Source organism: Mustela nigripes, chromosome 2, assembly GCF_022355385.1.
Source record: "Mustela nigripes isolate SB6536 chromosome 2, MUSNIG.SB6536, whole genome shotgun sequence".
Lineage (NCBI taxonomy): Eukaryota > Metazoa > Chordata > Mammalia > Carnivora > Mustelidae > Mustela > Mustela nigripes.
This window is the reverse complement of record NC_081558.1, coordinates 200,678,129-200,693,978: the sequence shown is the minus strand read 5'-3', so window position 1 is coordinate 200,693,978 and position 15,850 is coordinate 200,678,129. Positions and strand designations below refer to the sequence as shown.

Sequence of the window (15,850 nt, the reverse complement as noted above, 5' to 3'; positions counted from 1 at the left end):
GATGTTGAGCTTCTTTTCATGTGTCTTTGGCCATCTGTCTGTCTCCTTTGAAAAAATGTCTGATTATGTCTTCTTCCCATTTTTAAACTCAATTATGTGTTTTTTTAAATAATTTTTTATTTTTTATGAACATATATTTTTATCCCCAGGGGTACAGGTCTGTGAATCACCAGGTTTACACACTTCACAGCACTCACCAAAGCACATACCCTCCCCAATGTCCATAATCCCAGTTGAGCTTTATAAGTTTTTTATATATTTTAGATACTAATCCTTTATGAAATCTGTAATTTTCAAATACCTTCTCCCGTTCCATAGGTTTCCTTTTCATTTTGTTGATTGTTTCTTTTGCTGTGTAGATATGGCAGATATATATCATATACATATATGATATATACAAACACACACACAATGGAATGTTACTCAGCCCTTGGCTCAGGTCATGATCTCAGGGTCATGAGATAGAGCTCTGTGCTGGGCTCTGTGGTCAGTGGGGAGTCTGCTTGAGACTCTCTCACTCTCTCCCTCTGCCCCTCCACCCACTTGCACTCTGTCTGTCTGTCTCTCTCTATCAGAACAAACAAACAAATAAAATATTTTAAGAAAGAATAAAACCTTGCCATTTGCAATGACATGGATGGAACTAGAACACATTATGCTAAGTGAAATAAGTCACTCAGAGAAAGACAAATACCATATGATTTCACGCATATGTAAAATTTAAGAAACAAAACAGGTGATGATAGGGAAAGAAGAGAGAGAGAGAGAGAAAGAGAGAGGAAAACCAAGAAAAAGACTCTTTTTACTGGAGACAATAAATTAATGGTTATCAGAGGGGGAGTGGATTAATTAGGTGATGGGGACTAAGGAGCACACTTGTGACGAGCATCGGGTGTTGTAAGTGTTGAACTACTCAATTGCACACCCGAGACTAATATTATACCACATGTTAATTAACTGGAATTTAAATAAAAATATACAATACAGTATTATTTTTTGTTATGTCTTTTTAAATTTAATTTAATTTTTTCAGTTTTTCAAGATTCATTGTGCACCACACCCAGTGCTCTACGCAATACATATTATTAACTTTAGTCACTATGCTGTATGCTAAATCCTCATGACTTATTTAATTTATAAGTGGAAATTTGCACCGTGTGACCCTTTTATTCCATTTTGCCTATCCCAGCTCCTGCCTTTGGCAACACCCAAGTTGTTCTCAGTATCTGCGCATTCATGTTGTTTTTAGACTCCACATATAAGTGAGATCATGTAGTATTTGACCTTCTCTGACTTATTTCACTTAGTATAATGTTCTCAAGACCCTCCACGTTGTTGCAAATGGCAAGATTTCCTTCTTTTTTTTTAATGGCTGAATGATATTCCATTATATATTGTGTATATATATGCCACATTTTCCTTATGCATTCATCATGAATGGACATTGAGGTTGCTTCCGTGTCTTGGCTATTGTAAATAAAGCTGCGCTGAATATGGGAGTGCAGATATCTTTTCAGGTTAGTGTTTTCATTTCCCTCGGGTACATACCTAGAAATGGAATGACCGGACCTCTAGTAGTTCTATTTTTAATTTCTTGAGGAATTTTCATATTGTTTTTCATAGTGACTGTATCAATTTACATTCCCACCAATACTATGCGAGGATTCCCTTTTCTCCACATCCTTTCCAACACTTGTTACATCTTGTCTTTTTGCTAATAGAAATCCTAACAGTGTGAGGTTATAGTTTAATTGTGGTTTTGATTTTAATTTCCCTCATAATTAGTGATGTTGAGCACCTTTTTATGTACTTCTTGGCCATTTGTATGTCTTTGAAAAGATGTCTATTTAGATCCTTTGTCCATTTTAAAATTAGAGTTTTTTTGGCTATTGAGTTATACATATTCTTTATATCTTTTGAATATTAATTCCTTATGGGTGTATGATTCACAAATATTTTCTCTCAGTGTATAGTTTGCCTCTTCTTTTTGTTATGGTTTCTCTTACTGTGCAAAATTGTTTTAGTTTGATTTGGTTCTGCTATCCTTTTTTACTAAGTATATGAACTTATTATACAATAGCTAATAGTTTCAAATAATGATATTTTTTTCTTTAGATCCCCTATTGTTATTTGGTATGAACCTCTAAATCTTATCACTACTATGGTGAGGAAAATCAAGTCAATAGTAATCATATTTAGAGAAATACTCATAGAGTGCATATGAGCCAATATATATGAACCATACCATCGATTTAGCAGTAAGTTATGATTGTTATTCTTTAAGCTGTGTGTATTAACCTGAACTTTGGGGGAATAGTATTTTCTTTGGTCTACTTTGAAACCAAGAAAAGACTCTTTTTTTCATTGACTTTCCTGAACTTACCAATATTTATTATCCTGGACCTGTCCTCCTCTCTTTCTAATTAAATGGTGATATAATTTGATAAGACAGTAAAAAATTCAAAGAGCTAAGTGGAAGCCCATCATCCCCTGGGAGAGCTGTAAAGCAAGGATGGGAGAAAAGAGAAGGACTGGTGATAAATACAGTTATTGGGACTTAAAGAGGTACTGGAGTGAGGGAGGGAGAAAGAAATGTGATGTGAAGCACAAATGATGATAAACATATTAGCGGACTGGGGATTGTGCATTAGGGCATTCAAAGAACTTAGGGCAGCAGAACCCCTGCCTGGAACAACATCATTACTGAGGATGGTACTGAAAAAGAGTGATGCTTGCTACTCTCCCTCTCTCTGTTCCTTAATTTGCCTTTTAACCTTTGAATTTTTTTGTGGTTTCTCTTACCTCTACATCTACTATTCTATTATAGTTTCAAGATGTTTGAAATCAACTTAGAAGAAGATGGACTTCAAAGTCTAAATAATTAAGTATGGAATTAATGCAGAAAATGTTAAAGTTATGTGCCTTATGGCAACTTAGAAATATAATTTCAAATTGATCCCCTGATCATAGCTGATTCTGCATCACGATCTGTAAACCTGTAGAAAAATAGATTTAGATAAAAAATAAATTATTTTGCAATGACAATGATTTTGGTTTGGCTGATTTCAACTTCTTAGAAATTGGAAAGCAGAGGCACCTGGGTGGCTCAGTGGATTAGGCCTCTGCCTTTGGCTCAGGTCCTGAACTCAGGATCCTGGGATGGAGCTCCACATTGGGCTCTCTGCTCAGCAGGGAGCCTCCCCGCCCCTTCCCCACCCAACTCTCTCTGCCTGCCTCTCTGCCTATTTGTGATTCTCTCTCTGTCAAATAAAGAAATAAAATCTTAAAAAAAAAAAGAAATTTGAAAGCGATTCTTGTCTTTTGACACAGCAAGAATTAGTGCCAATGAATGGGACCTATTGTGAGATAAGAATGTGTCATCCATTAATTGTGACAGGAAAACTATACTCATTTGTTTGCTTGGGATCTTACAGTCACTTTTCATGTGAAGAATTAATTGAATGCATGAAACACTTTAAATTGAAATCAAAATGAACATTTCCTTGCTCACCCTTGAGGAGGAATAGCCTGAGTGACATGACTGAAAGTGGTGTTCATACAAAGTAGCTTCTTTCCTACGTACAGATTGGTTAAACAACTGGACAATTTTCACTGCTTATTTTGTGTTATTTTGTGTATAACTTTTGCCTAACCTATGTAGGCATAGGTTAGGCAAAAGTTCATTGAAGCTATTGATTTATCTGCATATGAAATGTCAAGTGTTATCCAGGAGAAAGTGCTACATGTTCCACAGCATTGCAAATTTGCCTAATAGCCCAGAGAGTGCATTATTTACTATTTACTTGTTAAACCTCGTTGCAAAATTTTAACTTTTATACACTTTACAAGTCAATTGAAATAAAAACTGCAGGAGTTTTAGGCAGTCAAAAATATAACTGCACTTTGCTTTTTTAATATTATCACAGAATGGCAAAATGTTATAGTCTGCAAGTCACTGAAGACAGATATGAAGTTCCAGATGGTAACTTTCTAATCAATTTTTATTTATACCTACTATAAAATAGTGCCTTTGTAAGAAAAGAGTACAATCCACTGTTGGGTGGCATCTAATGTTTTCTGTGATGCGTATAAGAGCTGAGAGTTCTCAAAAGAAACCAGATTAAGTCAACAAATTGGAAATGAACATGTTGCTACCTGCATGCTATCCTCAGAATTTCAACCAAAATGTAGTTGAAAATATTAAGAAAGGATTCTTGTGAGAGGTATAGAAATGAGTTAGAAATATTAGCATGGAATGGGTTTGCATAAAGGGGCTATTTTAACAATCCTTATAATAAACATAATTTGCATCAAAACCGTGGGTGTGCATGGGCATAGGTCTGAGAGTTTCCTTGCCCTCTGAACATTACGTTAAGTGCTGTTTTTCAAAGTACTCCTCCATCCAGAAAATACATTAAAGCAAATAGGCAAATATTGGGAATATCTCTATTTTTTATATTGGACAATAAGGACAAATATTTCATAACTGTGTTTTTATTTTTTTTAATTTTAAGAGGATTTATTTTTTTATTTGAGAGAGAGGAGGAGAGAGAGGCAGAGGCAGAGAGAGAAGGGAAACTAAAGCAGATTTGGTCTTGAGTACAGAGCCCAAGCTGGGGCTCCATTTCAGGACCCTGAGATCAGGACCTGAGCTGAAACTAAGAATTGGTCACTTAACCCACAGGATCACCCAGGCATCTCTACTAAATTTTTATATAAATGTTGAAGCTGCTGCTTCTCAGAGTTAGTTGAAGAGTTATAGGTCAAAGAAAATGTTGACTTTATTCATTTCTACACTTCTCTGTGTTTCATAGTCTGTCTAATAGGGTTTATGATGTTCTTTTAAAATATTTGCAGTCATTATCTGGAAAATATAAATATTTTGAAATGTGCCATCAAACAAATATATTATTTTGTGTATTTTCAGTTAGAGTGAAGAAACAGTTTGAACACTGCAGGCAGGATTCTTTAAAAGAAGATTTATTCCTTCTTAATAGCATCTTCTTTATGTAACACAAAGCTTAAAACTTTTAAAGTTTTGTACACTTGTATCATTTTGGGTGCCTATTTCTTGTACATCTTCGTTGACTGTCTCCTATCTCTCTCCCTTGTTTGCCCGTTCTGGTGCTCCTCCCATTTATCTCTTAAGAGGTTGGTTCTGCCAGTTAAGCACACAGGTTGGTCTTGACCATGCAGCTGACTAACTGAAACACTCAAAAACACATTTGATGCCTTTAGCCATGCACATGTAGTGTCATATCCAGAAGCCAAATAACTTGAAACCCACCGTAGATGTCCACCTTTTTCATTTGCATTTGTAACCCTCCTGCTCACCCCCAGAATTAGGAGTTCTATCCAGAAATGGCTTTTCAGTTATAGAAATTACCATCTAAATTGCTTAGAAAGAAAAAAATCATTCCATATAAAAAACTCATTTGTTAAGACCCCTGCTAATGCATGTTGTTTCTTTGCACAAATTAAAACTCTCCCCTCCCTACACAAATGCATATATACCTCTCCCTGAGTAGTTATGGCTCAGCAGTTGCCCAATTTTTTTTAAAGCAGAGACACACCAGATTTCTGCTGCAATGTGTTCCTGAGCCAGGCTCCCTTCTGCAGCAACCAGCATGTTCTGTCTTATGTAAACTGCAAGCTCCGCATTAAGAGATGTAGGGACCATTTATAAAGGAAACTATGTGATGAATGGATTGGAATCTGCGGCAAACCTGCCTTTACAAAACACAAAGTGTTGAATGTTTACATTATACCGTATAGGTTTAATTTTGATATTAATAATACATACTTATTGTAGTGGACTTTGAACAGGTGGCAAGAGGAAGGAAAAATCCCTTATTTCCCAGAGTTAGTCATTGTTAATATGAGCTTCGTAGATCTTTACTGAAAAAGAAAGAATAAACATTGTTGAAGTTCCTCAACACTTGTGTGTATTGTAACAATAATTTTTAATGATTTTGTAATGTTTCAGAATGGATGTACCACATTTTATTAATTCTTAGTTGTGTAACATATGGAGACTCTAAGTAAAATATTATTCTCTGACTTGAATTTCTGATGTTACACATCTGAATAATGAATTCTTTGCCTCTCTATGACACACAAATTTCTACCCAGCCTAAAGTAGAGGCCTTGCTAGGGAACAAATTTTTTCTGTTAACAATGCACTAGTATTGCTGTTGTAATTATAAATGCATTGCTACTGGAGAAAATTATTTTATTATGAATTTCAGTGTCTAATCCCAAGGATTAGTTTTTATCCTCCATATTGCAGCTTTAATAATATAATATATCAAGGATTTATTTACTGTTTTATGTAGAGCCACAGATTTGTTTATTCAGAGAATTTCAAGCAACCAGATTGCAAAACTGAGAATAACTTGCAAATTTGATTAATTTTCTTATCTCAGCTGGGCTCAACTTTAAGAGCATGAATCCTGACACACAAAACATTCTTTCTATTGCAAATATTCTAACTTGGAAAAGAGAAGAATATTATTATCAGTGATACTGTTTATTTTACTGTTCTTCTGTTTGAAAAGATTCCTTAACTAGAGAAATTATTTATACCACTTTTCCTGCTTGCATTCAGAGCACATAAAAACATTGAGTTGCCTAATCAAAGAAGTTGTCTGACTTTTTTTCCTGCTAACTGGGATTGCAAAAGATGTTTTCAATCCATTTGGACAAAGATTTTTTTTTTTAAACAAGTGGTTCCCTCTTTTATCATCTTTTAATTCTTTTCTCCACATCCTGGGTTCAGTGGCTATTTTCAATGAAAACTCTATTAGCTGTAACTCACTGGTATCATTAATCAGATAGTATCTTTCTAACAGCCAGCCAGGATTTCTCAGAGGAAGCTGGAATAATTTTCAAGGATGGAAAGAAGTATAAGGTGACTGATATTCTTAGATAAAACTCAGTTTACTCATGGTACTCTGGACCCAATGAACATAGGGTCAGTCCTTCTCTGGCATGGCTACTGTTAAGGATGCAGGTACTCAGGAAGCTAAGAAAACTGGATTTGACCACGAGGTGTTCTGCCTTCTTAAAAGAGCCAAACTTTGGCCACCGACTGTCAGTCAGTGCCCTGTGCTCACTGAGACCTATTCATTTCTCTTCAAAATGCCAGCAGTCTCAGGAATGCCAAAATAACATCTTACCTGTTTTATGGGGAAGCATTTTGTTTCTGCTCCGAGGGAGCAGATAAGAGTGTGAGCATACACACAACTGCTTTTCTGAGAGAAGTATTTCCTTTCAGATATTCCTGTTGTCCACCTCCACCAAGATGGGGGAGAATCCTGCCCACATACCTGGGAACCTGGATACTCAATTGTGTGTGTCCCACTTCTGTTACACAGTCAATTGAGACAATGCATTATTTAAAACAAACAGCCGAAAGAAAGAAAGAAAGAAAGAAAGAAAGAAAGAAAGAAAGAGCCTAAAGATGATGCTTTCTCCTTCTCTTAATTCAAATCCCCATGAAGCTTGATAACCAGACGGGACAGCTGAACAGTCAGTCCCTTTATGTCCCTGCTCCATGCTTCCCAACACAATGCCTGGGATGTTACTAAAAAACCATTGATGAGAAGGTCAAATGCCTGCATTTCAGTTAAAATTACTGTTGATCATGTATCATTTATTACTTTGTCTCCAGTGATTAATGGCACGCCCATAGTGGGGGAGGGGTAAGAAAAGTAGTTTCTTATTCTACATTGATATATTTTCTAGTGTTAGATAAAGGATAATGATGTATTTCCTCTTTCGCTTGATTGTTAGGTTACTCAGGTAAGCTATAGTCTCCCCCCAACTTTTTTTTTTTTTTAAAGATTTTGTTTATGTATTTGACAGAGATCACAAGCAGGCAGAGAGAGAGGAAGGGAAGCAGGCTCCCCGCTGAGCAGAGAGCCCGATGTGGGGCTTGATCCCAGGACCCTGGGATCATGACCTGAGCCAAAGGCAAAGGCTTTAACCCACTGAGCCACCCAGACACCCCTCCCTTTTTGTTGTTTTATTCAGCTATATAGCATATGGCTCAAATAAATGTTTGTATCTGATTTTCTATTGTGTGCTAACTCGGCCTTTTTTTTTTTTGCAATGAATAAGTTTTCTCCCACACTTTTCTTCTGTTTTTCACAATTTTGTTGATTAAATTTAATTGTGACAGGACCACATGGGAACTTTTTTGTGGAATGGAAGTGGTATGTATCTTGATATAGTGGTTATGTTGGTGTATGCATTTGTCACAATTCACCAAGTTGTACCCCTTTAAGAATAGGTGCTGTTTATAATATCTAAATTACACCTCAATAGAAGCGATTTTTTAAAAAAATGAATGTACAGAATAAAAATTCATATATTGACTGCAGTTTCCGTTTGCAAACTAAAACATCATTATTGATTTTTACATGAAAGAAGCATATTATTTCAAAATATAATTAAAAGTTTCCTTGAGAAACCTTCCAATGTTCACATTAAAGATGGTCACTCTGGTTAGTAGTAAGTATAAGAAACTGAGTCATATGAAATAGAGATAAGCCTCAGAAAATTAACTAAAAGTACGACTTTGGGAAGTGTCTCCTCTTGTTGTAAAATTGAACCCAATGGTTTCTCTCTCATTAAGACTGAAATAAAATTTTGTGTTTCTATGAGAATCCTATAGTCAATGCATGGTAAATACACATTTATATATGTAATTTTCTACTGATTGACAAAAGATGAAACAAATTTACATAATCTCACAACCTTGTATAAGTCCACGTATATTACAATATAATACCCAGCTGCAGCAATTCTCCAGGTACGTTATCAAAAACCTGTAAGTAGCATTCTTTGGGGTCTAATGCTAAGGCCTGGAGACAGGATTCTGGTTTTTTTGTGACAAGAACTCTAAAATTTGTTGAGTATGGTTTAAGTGGCCTCACCATACTCACCCCAAAAAGTAACTATGTGAGGTGATATATACATTAACTCACTTGATTATGGTAAATATTTTATAATGTACATGTATATGAAATTACCATTGCACACTTTAAATACATACAATTATGTTTGTCAATTATACCTCAATGAAGCTGGAAAAAAAGAAATTCTGGATAGGAGCTGTAACAGTTCTGGCTCCGTCTACCATAGGACACTCAGACCAAGTCAACAAGAACAAGGTGATTAACTACCACATGGAGGTCATCCTTCATTAGGAGGAGCCGGAAGAGACTGAGAAATGTGACAAACAGAATGCTTCTCAAAATCAAATTAAATACTTCTTTAACAACCGGAAGCAAAAGCCATAGATAAATCAAACCAGTTACAAATGATAACCTAAAAAGATAATGGAAGTATCAGCAAAAGTGTAAAACATTTAAGCAAGAAAACGAGCCAACTGAAGGCAATTTTAGCACTTTGAGTAAGGGAGACAGAGCGAGAAAAGTACAATGTCACAACACACAAAGAGTGTCTCAACAATAAAGCAGAGGACACAGTATAAATGTTACAGAGACATAGGAGGATGAGGCATACAAACACACATGCACACACACCTCACACTTGTTGCCTCTCCAAGAGTCTTATACTTTTTGTTTGACAGAAAGCTTTCAAAATACTATGGAGGCATGGATCAGATATAAAGGTATTTGTAGGTGAAGAAGTGGGGGTGGGGAATTTGAAGAAGTAGGGGTGGGGAATTTACTACACTTTTGAGAAATGGGACAATGTAATATTAGCTAGAGAGGGTAACAGACTTAGGGAAATATTTTTAGGGGATGCAGACTCAAACAGTTTTTTGATCTGATTGAAGAAAACAGCAAACAGTGAAGATTGAGGATGAAGAAAAGGTGTGAAGGTATCATTTGGGAAAGTAAGAAAATAAATGGATATTAAAGGAGAAATGGAAGATAAAGGTTGATATATTTATATCATGTGGCTATTCAGAGGACATTTTAAATAGGGCAATTATAGAGATTGTGTATTGGCTCAAGAAAGTGTGAAGCGTGTTTGTTAGAGAGTGGAATGGAGTCACATAAAGATCTGAATTTGGGAAGAAAGGACAGAGGGAAGGATATAAGGGTATATGTACATATACATTTTGTCCTAGTATTTTGGAAGCCAGGAACAAAGGAGTCAGGAGGCTGGGGGATGGTGAGGACAGGATAAACATGTGCCATTAGTAAGTAGGGAGGCTGAGTTATGTAACTAAAAGATTATCAGTCTTTAACAAAGTCTGAAGTCCTAGTGGGACAGTTGGTTTGATGCTATAAGTCAGAGTCAAATTGCTAAATGGTAAAGCAGACAGAGGAAGAGAATGGTTGCTGGAAAATCTACATTAATATTACTAGCCAACACTTCTTGAGCATTATTACTAAGTGAAGGGCACTCTTCTAAGTGAACTGCATGGTTTAACTTATTTATTATTCATACATGATAAGAGCTGTTAATATCTCCATTTTGTCAGGGGCACAGAGAATCTAAGTAATTTGGCCAAGATTTCAGAGCTTATAAATGGCAAATCCAGGCGTAGAACCCAGACTTCTGATGCTAGAGGTCATGCTTTCAACTCCATCATTATTCTGCCTCCCATTTTAATGAAATAGATGAATGGTAAGTGATAACATTTTACTTTTTCATAGGCAGCATTTTGAGGGAAGTTTCAGGCTTGCAAGAAAATAGATGCCTCTTAGAGGCATCTGGCCTTTTCCCTTTCATCCCTCAGAGCAGCCCTCTGCTTTCTGAAAGGTAGTGACATCCACTCATGTTCCATTCTGCCTCCATGAGCCCATGTTCACATTTTTTGCCTTGTGCTAGCCAGGGCTGGGGTCAGTCCCACTAATTTTCTTTTTTAAATAAATATCCCATGTCTTCCTAGAATATTATAAGATTAGAAAAGTCACTGAAGATGATGGACATTGTTTCTGTTATGTATTACTATGCAAATGATGACCTCAATTGTTAGTGTCATAAAATGGCAGACATTTATTATTTCTTATGATTATGTAATCTTTAAAATGATTGGCTTTCCTTAAGCAGTAGGTAGTAAGAGTTACTAATATTTGCCGTTATCATCACCATCAGCAGCAGCATCATGATATAAATGATCCACAACCAGGTATGAGAGAATTTATATTCCTTCTCTTCTTGGCACCCCAACACCCTTGAGTCAGGAGTGTAGGACTGTGGGAAATCTCAGAGGCTGTGTTTCCTGAGTAAATCCAGGAATGTTTTGAGGAACTCAGTCAGTATGATATTGTAGAAAGTTTTTGACCAAATATGAAAAGACTTGATGGCCAGCATGTGTCCACCACTTGATAGCCATGATAATTTGGGCAAATCCAAATCACCTGTATTCCCTGATTATTAATTTCTTCACATAGTCAGTGGGTGGGGGTTACTTATCTCACTAGCTTATTACAGCGTAGCTGTGATAATCAGATGGATGGTATGTGTAAGGTTGTTTAAAAAGTGTAAAGTGCCTCATTTATTCTTCTCGTACCCACTTAAGCCCCCATGTTGCATCACCACTTCCTCATATCAGGGAGATCATATGATAGTTGCTTTGGTGAGTGCTGTGAAGTATGTAAACCTGGTGATTCACAGACCTGTACCCCTGGGGATAAAAATATATGTTTATAAAAAAAAGTGTAAAGTGCCAAACCAAAATACTTAAGTATGTACTGTTACCTTTCCTACTGTGGTACTGTTTCAAAAGCTTTACACGTATTAAGTCATCTGCAGGGTCATTGCTATTATTGCCCCTCCCGCTCAATTTTACCTTTGGACACTGAAGCACAGAGAGGGCCAGTAAACTACCCAAAGCCAGGTTGCTTATAAATGACGGAATGAGAAACCAGAGAGAGGTAGGTATCAACTCCTGACAGGAAAGGATCTAAAGAACACTGAGCAACACTACCAGATGCCACCATGAGGGCATAGAATGACTGGATCTAGGAGGGAGGCTGGGCATGGAGTGCTGGTCCCAGGCTGACAGGGAGGAGCTGAGTGCAGCCTTCTTGATTATATCTTCATTTGGAGGCATTGGATGTAGCAGAGGAAGATTATTTCCTTCAGGCTTTCTTTTAAGGTTCCTTTAACCAGTCCTTTGGGAATTTTACCCTCAAGCTGAAACTCAGCTTCTACATTTGGGAATTTGGGGCTCTTGACAAGGAGTTTTCCCATCTTTGGTTTTAGACAGAGGAACTGGCTTGGTCCTCAATATTTTCTTTACCATATTGGATTTAGATCATATTGTTCCTTTCATTTCCTTTTTCAATCTGTAAAACAGGAAAGAAGATAAAATATAATAATGATTACCCCAGCAATAGCCCAAACTCCAGATGCTCATCTTCCAAGGTCTGAATCTGAGGCCTTAGCTGAATATTCAAGCAATTTCTTCTTATCCTTATAGTCATAGTTCCTAGGATTTTAGAGAATGCAGACAATTTCATGTATAAAATTAAAATGCATAGTAAAATCAGATGGTAAAAATTCAGGAAAAAATTTCACCTCCCAGATATGTGCAACCCATTTCATAGGTGGCTTGACTCTGAAAAAACACTATTTTCTTAAAATGTGTACATTTATTATCTGAAAAATATCCATAAACTCGACTGTGATCTTGACTCTCCCTAACATTGTCAGGTGCTTATAACTTGGGTTGAAAATAAAATCACTGATGCAGAATGAGATACTAAGAATTCATTATGCCTTTAGCAAACGTTTCTTGAGTGCCTACTTTAGGGAGACACTGTGCTATTGCAAAGGAGAGGAAAAGGTAATCTCAAACCTTAAGGAATTCCTAAAAGGGAAACTGTCAGATGAGTAAGAATTCCAAAACTGAAGGAAGGATTAGCTCATAGGAGCCTGTCTCTTTAGTGGAAAGTCAGAAAAGTTGTAGAGCTGGCCAGCGGACACCAAGTTGCCAAGAAAGTCCCAAGAGGGAGTGCCTATATATAAACTGGGGTGGAGGAGAAAAAGCTGGGCCACTGTCTCATACATTCAGATAAATGAGTGAGTCGTTAAGGACTACTACTCTATATACGCCAGAATCTAACCAAGACAGAAGGTTCTAGTAGGTAGAGATGTGCCAGGTCACAAAAATGAAAATCAATGGGCTCAGTCCCACGTGAGTGAATGAATCAAGTTATATGCATGTTGAGCATTTAAGGAAAAAACCGAAGGAGAATCTGGTATAGCTTTTTTCTGTGCCTCTCTCTTTGTAGCTGGGTATACCTGGCTTCTTCTTCTTCTTCTTCTTTTTTTTTTTTAAGATTTTATTAATTTATTTGACAGATGGTGATCACAAGTAGGCAGAGAAGCAGGCAAGAGAGAGGAAGACAGAGAGCCCAATGCAGGGCTTGATCCCAGGACCCTGGGATCATGACCTGAGCCAAAGGCAGAGGCTTTAACCCACTGAGCCACCCAGGCACCCCTATGCCTGGCTTCTTTTGCAGTCTCTTCAAGAATATCTCCCTTGAAGACAAGGACTCTCAATGTTTTCTCTCATTCTAGATGTGGTCTACAAACAAGTCAGTGCCTGAAGCAACCCATAAGGTTCTAGGAGAACTAGTGGAGGAACCATGGTCCATGAATTTCCAGGGAAAAGAAGGAGCATACCAACTTTTCCATCGGTCCTGTGACCTGGATTAGTAAGAGTGGTCTCTGAGTATGTGTGGGGAAGTGCCTACCAAAATAAGTAGAAAGAAAAGGTTCTCTGTACTTACTCATTTCTAGCAGAAATTGTTCTTAGCTGGTTTTTTAACAGTGAGAGAAGGCAGCCATTGATGTCATGTGAGCACACTCGTGGTCAAGGACACCCCTGGAATCTATATGGATCTTTTGGGGGCAATCTCCACCGTACTACGAATAGCATGAAACCCACTAAATGTGACATTAGACTGAAGAAGGCACAGCATTTTTTAGGGGCAAAGGATCATTATTCAATGCTTATTGTTCATTGCCTTCCATGTGGAAGACAGATGCTTTTTATAAAACAACATGCAAACAAAGGATGCTAATACACTTTTTTTTAATGAGTTGCAGTGATTGGAGTTCCATAAAGTGAAGTGGTAGTAGAGTGGACTTTGATGGGGGGCAGAGATTTAGAAATTTAACTCTGCTCTTACCTTTCTCAAGAAGCATGTGGGGTTTAAGGGTTTACTCATGCATAGCCAAAGTTTCAGTTCCTTTTCCATTTCTTTTTTGTTGTTGAGATTGTTGTTAATTTTTTTTTTTTGGATGTATGATCTTATTTATTTGTTACTCTTAGAAAATCTCATTTCTGATTGCACTCAGGCTTAGAGATAAAAGCTCTCAAAGAGGACCGCCTCTGTTTCTTGGTAATCTGATCCTGGAGTTTTTCTTTGGCTTCTTAACATTCTCTTGGCCAAAAGTTTAATATATTCTGCAGTCTATTTCTTATTTTTCTAAGTACTCTGTTTCTTTATGACAATACATCAGTGTTTGTACTGGAGGAACCTGGAGAAACAAGATGCTGAATCTTGGGTGCTTTGCTTCTAGAATTCTTCTTTGTCTTTCACACAACATAATGGTAGGCATCATTTTCTTTAGAGAGATTGAAATGTTTATGGGTTCTGCTAGGTCTTTTGGGCCCTAGGTGATGAAGCTCAGTAGTATCAGTGAATCCAGAAAAATCCCCCCAACCCCCACTTTTTTTTCTTACAATGACCAATTTGAGAACATTGAGATTGGCACACACAGTTCAACCCTGAACAGATTTGTGCTTTCTTTCTCCAGTCCTTCTTGATACGTAGCAAGAGTGCCCCTTACTCAGCAGCAGGCAGACACAATTGTGGGTCAAGATACCTTCTTTCATGGGGAAGCCTTGCTTGTCATTGCCACCACTGATTCAGACCACGTAACACTTCCACTCTTTACCCCAAGCATCAGCAGCAACTTCTGTGACATATGCTTCTCATAAAAGGCACAGTTTGTGAGTTTGTGTTCATTGTCTACTTCAATGAGTTTCTGGCATCAGGAACTGGGAAAGAGATGTTCAGCTTCATCCTAACACAGCCTACCACCACCAAGGTACCGTAAAAAAGACCTTTTTCAATAATTCTTGAAGCTAGTTTTGCAAAATTGAGAATCAGATTGAAATCCACCACATGTTATTGTAATTAAGCTACAAAAATTAAATTATTCAAACATTTTTTTTTTAAAAAGTAGAATGGAATTGCTTAGTAATGAATGTATTTCATTTTCCACATTAGTTATCTTTTAAAATTTTATATGCTTTTTACCTCTAATTCTAAGTATCTCTTAGTTTGGGGACAATCATTCAATTGATTTTAGTAATGTATATTGTCCCTATCAGAGGTGATGTTCGATGCAGTTTAGAGCTTGTTTGGACAGATATTTATGGTCTTATTGACTTGCAAATAAAAACTTGTTATCCAAAAACATTTATAATGTGATGTTAGCTTGTAAGAAGTGATGACTTTGAAGATGCTTTCTTTATCTTCTCAGCAGTGTTACATTCAAACTTTGGAGACTGAAAGATTTGAGACTTCAGCTAAAAGCACTAATTTTGCTGCCTGAATTTATTATGAGAGACAAAAGAAGAAGTCAAGTTGGCTGGTACAATTTTACCTTATCTTCCTTGATGTATAATTGGTTTTAGTAGTTTGGATTCATTTAAAGCTCTCATCTTTCTATATGTAGCACTTTTCTGCAGAAATTTTAAAAGAACAAAATGAACACTTTTATTGCACTATCTCCCCTTTAAACATGGTTATTTATAAACATTTAGGATGAACTGCATTTCAGAAAGTTGATTGATTGGCTGTCCCATTTTGGAAGAAGTAGGACCATCTGTTTTAGAGAGAGA

The 15,850-nt window shown here is 36.8% G+C and overlaps 1 pseudogene; it reads right to left on the bottom strand.

Moving 5' to 3' along the window:
- Positions 1–14,275: 14,275 nt before the first annotated feature.
- Positions 14,276–15,026, bottom strand: LOC132010281 (small ribosomal subunit protein eS6-like; annotated as a pseudogene).
- Positions 15,027–15,850: the final 824 nt, after the last annotated feature.